Source organism: Octopus sinensis, linkage group LG3 (assembly GCF_006345805.1).
Source record: "Octopus sinensis linkage group LG3, ASM634580v1, whole genome shotgun sequence".
NCBI classification, from domain to species: Eukaryota; Metazoa; Mollusca; class Cephalopoda; order Octopoda; family Octopodidae; genus Octopus; species Octopus sinensis.
Genome location: NC_042999.1, coordinates 36374902 through 36380167, shown reverse-complemented (window position 1 = coordinate 36380167; position 5266 = coordinate 36374902). Strand labels below are relative to the sequence as shown.

The 5266-nt window shown below is 40.9% G+C and overlaps 1 non-coding gene across 1 annotated transcript; it reads left to right on the top strand.

The window, feature by feature from the left end:
* Positions 1 to 5184: 5184 nt before the first annotated feature.
* On the top strand, positions 5185 to 5266 carry Trnas-gcu. Its single transcript has one exon. It is a non-coding gene; the product is annotated as a tRNA-Ser (tRNA).

Sequence of the window (5266 nt, the reverse complement as noted above, 5' to 3'; positions counted from 1 at the left end):
TGGCCCAGTGGTTAGGGCAGCGGACTCGCGGTTGTAGGATCGCGGTTTCGATTCCCAGACCGGGCGTTGTGAATGTTTATTGAGCGAAAACACCTAAAGCTCCACGAGGCTCCGGCAGGGGATGGTGGTGATCCCTGCTGTACTCTTTCACCACAACTTTCTCTCACTCTTACTTCCTGTTTCTGTTGTACCTGTATTTCAAAGGGCCGGCCTTGTCACTCTCTGTGTCACGCTGAATATCCCCGAGAACTACGTTAAAGGTACACGTGTCTGTGGAGTGCTCAGCCACTTACACGTTAATTTCACGAGCAGGCTGTTCCGTTGATTCGGATCAACCGGAACCCTCGTCGTCGTAACCGACGGAGTGCTTCCATTTTCCATCCACAACCTTGAATACTTGCTTCAAATTTTGGCACCAGGCCGGCAGTTTCAGGGGAAGGGGTCTAGTCAATTAGATTTACTCCAGTACTTGATTGTTATTTCAGTGTATAGACTTCGGCGGAATTTGAACTCAGAACGTAATGAGCCGGAAGAAATGTCGCTAAACATTTTGTCCGATGCTGTAATTATTATGTCAGTTCGCAGCCTTACTGCCTTGAACAATGAAAGGACACGCTACATAATGTAGTCGTACATACTTCTAAGAAAAAGAATGGTCATAGCTGGAAAACCTTTCACCATAAGTCTTACTACTACTACTACTACATTGCATGTTAGTGACAGCATAAAGAGTCCGTCGATTGGAACCTCAACATGCGCTAGAAATAGTAGCGAAGTGGGAGACCCTTAAGTGGGTCTTCAATCTGCTAGAAATAGCCGTGAATTCTTTTTGGAAAGAACACCCTACCGTATTAAAAAAAAAGACATTGAATTAAGTTGGCCCTGGATACACTTTTGCAGTAGAAAAGATGTAATCGTTACGGTAAAAAAAAATACCTTTGATTAAAGGACAGATCGATCAGGATTGATCTGGGGTTCAAACAAAAACAACGACGACGTTTTATGAGTGAGAATCTATGTGGTTTGTCGTCCAACAGGAAACAGCAGTTATATCTCCTCGACGACCGCTCGGTTCAAAGTCTCTCTTGACCAGAAATGGCCTGAACTCTTTGTATGAACACCACTGTACATAACTCCACGTCCCCCTACATGGCCTTGCTTTTTGCTTTTTGAGCCAAAAAATTATCTTAACTTAACTTAGACCACAACCTTCCGATTTTAAAATAAATAAGCAGAATATAATGCTTAATGTAGTTCTAGGTATACTATGCCTAAAAAAGACAGGGTAGTTATGAGAAGAGCAGGGTCTTCTTAGCAGCGTTACAGGCCCTCAGGCAAAACAATGCATTAAGCCCTAAACTATATATTATTTGACAGCAAGCCAAAGCATACATTAGGCCCCTAGACTCGTCAGCTCCCCTCGTGACTCCCCAGTGAGCCCGTACTTTGATCCGCCGCTGTGAATTTGAAAGGAAATTTAAGTTTGCAAACGTGAAAATGATACGCTACACTTCTAGGTATACTATGCCTAAAAAAGACAGGGTAGTTATGAGAAGAGCAGGGTCTTCTTAGCAGCGTTATAGGCCCTCAGGCAAATCAATGCATTAAGCCCTATACTATATATCATTTGACAGCAAGCCAAAGCATACATTAGGCCCCTAGACTCGTCAGCTCCCCTCGTGACTCCCCAGTGAGCCCGTACTTTGAGCCGCCGCTGTAAAATTGAAAGGAAATTTAAGTTTGCAAACGTGAAAATGGTACGCTACACTTCTAGACTACTGGAGAGGAAACCTTGGAAGAAATGAATGTCTGGACTGTTCCGTGTAGGGTCTGAATGGGTGAGTAGGGAGGGCGATCTACATAAGATCAGAGGCCATACTTGTAGTGTAGAATTAAATTCGAAACGAGTATCAAATCAAGTGAAAAGTCTATGTAATAATTAATCTTAACATAGTGGGTGGGGTGCATCTTAACGGATGAACACGAATTCACAAAAAGCTGTTGTATCTATCAAAACACACGACGTCTGGAGAAAGCAAAACTCGACATCAATGCGGAAGGAGATATGTAATGTGTTGAGTTACTTCCCTTCCATTGTGAAATTGTTTTGAACCCAGTATTCACACACACACACACACAAATATATATACACACACTAACGAGAGCCAACAACAGGAGTTTTCTGTTTTCCAGTTTCAGCTCTTGAGCTGTGGCCATGCTGGGGCACCGCGGGTATTTTATTAATTTTTTTCAACATGGACTAATTCCAACAGAATTCCAACAGGAAGATGGATGAAGTTCTCCCACAGTGGAGAGAGCTGGGTTTGTCAGGTCCTATTACAGTGGAGAATATGAGACAATCTGCGTTCAGGTTCCACTTACAACCCTCTCCTTAATCAATCTGATCAATTTTCAAGGTGTCGCCTACTTTCAACGGGTGCAAAATTCTCGGGGGACTGGATCGATGCCCTGTCTGTAGCCAACATTGGAAGTCTACACAGTCTAGATGAAATCTGCATCTCCACTGCACTCAGAGTGGGAGCTGGTGTTTGTAGGAGACTGAGATGCTGCTGTTGTAGGCCCCTCGACCCCACAGGTCTTCACGATCTGTCTTACCGCCTAAATGCTGGTCACTTCGCTCGCTACACCGAACTAAACCTAATCGTTAAGCGGGCTCTGGTTCGGATCAATATCCTCTCAGTTCTGAAGCCGTCGGGGTTATCCAGAAGTGATGGAAAGAGACCAGATGGTCTTACCCTTTGTCCTTCGGTTAGAGGTGGGTGCCTCATTTGGGACGTCACAGTCAGCGACTCCTTTGCTCCTTCCCACATGCTGGATGTGATGGGGTGGTGTACTGCTTCAGTTGTCGAATGGAAGAAAACCCTGAAGTATCAGAGCCTGACAGTCTCTTCCAGCATGTGGCATTTGAGTCGTTCGGAGGCACTGGTCCACTAACCGCGAAGTTCTTGTCAACGCTGGCAGCTCGTCTCACCGAGATGTCAGGTGATGCCCGTGAGGGTGCTTGGCTTTTCTAACGCCTTAGCCTTGCCATCACCTATAGTAATGTTGCGAGCGTGCTGACTTCCTTCAGTAGGTTCCGTTGAACTTTGTGATGTGCGACCAGTTGCTGTGATAAAAAAATTTACCACTAATGGTTAAAATACAGTTTTAAAAGAAAGATTTAGAAGAATTTTCTGCGGTGATTTTCTTTCTCGTAAATAAATGTTTATGTTAATTTAAGAATTAGCCAGCAAAATCTTATAAAATGACGATGTTCTAAGAGATGAACATGTTTATATGTTATATTTGAAAATAAAACCTTTCAATTTTCTACTAAAGCATCAGGAAAGAAAAATGCTTTGCGAATTTAATCATATCCTATTCATTATGGGTTCAAATCCCACCAAGGTTAACATTATTTTTTATTCTTTTGCAGGAAGTGGGCGATAGATAAAATACCAATGATAAATTAAATTTTAGTGTAGGTGTGGGTTGTTGCAGTACAAAATGATGATGCAATACTTGAAAAAAAGGTTGAGAGAAAATAACAAGACATCAGAAATTATTAATTTTTCTCCACTTATCCTCCTTCGTTGGGCATCAGTATTTTACTAGGGCTCTGTTCAAATTATTTTACGAGTGTATTCATGTCCGTATGAACCTGTCGTGGACAACTTGCGACCCGTAGGGCTTTCTAAATAACACACCTAGCGAAGAAATTACCTGGAAATTTTTAGTAGAGCGATCCATCTGATGTTGCATTTCTCATGCAACCTGCTTCTCGACAAAAGGTTACTCATACCGGCCCTTCGTTTCAAATATCGCAGGGACCAAGTTTGCCTTCACTTCACTTTACTCCTTTCGGTTCTACAAAATAAGAAATAGTCATATACTATTGATTGTATTCGAAAGAGATGTCTTGCTATATTTGTAACGGCTCTTTGCATTCTGAGTTCAAGTCTGAAAGAGGTCAATTTTGCCTTTCATCTTTCTATGTCGATCAATCAATTAAATCCAGTAAAATATTGAAGGTCGATGGTATCAATAACTTGAGGCCTCATAAACAATTATTATCGACATATTGTCGTCGTTTTTTGTTAAACCCATTATTTATTTATTTAATATAGTTTGGGACATACATATGACTTCTTGGATGCATCTATTTGTCAAACGAAAACCGATCGTGTCGAAACAAACCACGACATCGGTGCATAAAAATAAACAATGAAAAGTATTTTTAAAAATACACGCAGGAGTGGCTGTGTGGTAAGTAGCTTGTTTACCAACCACATGGTTCCGGGTTCAGTCCCACTGCGTGGCACCTTGGGCAAGTGTCTTCTACTATAGCCTCGGGCCGACCAAAGCCTTGTGAGTGGATTTGGTAGACAGAAACTGAAAGAAGCCTGTCGTATATATGTATATATATATATATATATACATGTATGTATGTATGTGTGTATTTGTGTGTCTGTGTTTGTCCCCCTAGCATTGCTTGACAACCGATGCTGGTGTGTTTACGTCCCCGTCACTTAGCGGTTTGGCAAAACAGACCGATAGAATAAGTACTGGGCTTACAAAGAATAAGTCCCGGGGTCAAGTTGCTCGACTAAAGGCGGTGCTCCAGCATAGCCGCAGTCAAATGACTGAAACAAGTAAAAGAAAGAGTAAAAGAGTATGACCTTGACCTTCATATGCTAATTAAAACCTTGATCTTTGCAGCGCAGACAGACGAGAATAATTAAGCTTCGTATTTTTAGCTCAAGCAAATACAACAAAATTACTAAGTTACTTATATGACATATATAATAACAAAAGTACGATTCAGCCTTTTATTTACGATAATTCGACGCAAGTTATTCCTTTCTTAAAATTACGAAACAGATGAGTAATTTTTCGACTCTAAAAAAATTCTTTATAAATGAAAACAATAACATAGAATAACGTTATAATTTTTTACTATTGTTAACATTCCGACCGGAACAATAAAAAGCAAAATGCAATGTTCATTATTCATAAAGAAACCGAACGATAGTATAAATGTATAAATGTATTGCTTGTATTGCCTTTTCATTTACTAATTAAGTCTAATTGTACAAAAATAAAAAAAAAATATTTAAATATCAAAGGAAGTAATTTTAGAGACCTTAGTTATAAATATATTAATTTGAGCACTGCTGACTCGTTGACGAGGTGGCCGAGTGGTTAAGGCGATGGACTGCTAATCCATTGGGGTCTCCCCGCGTGAGTTCGAATCTCATCCTCGTCG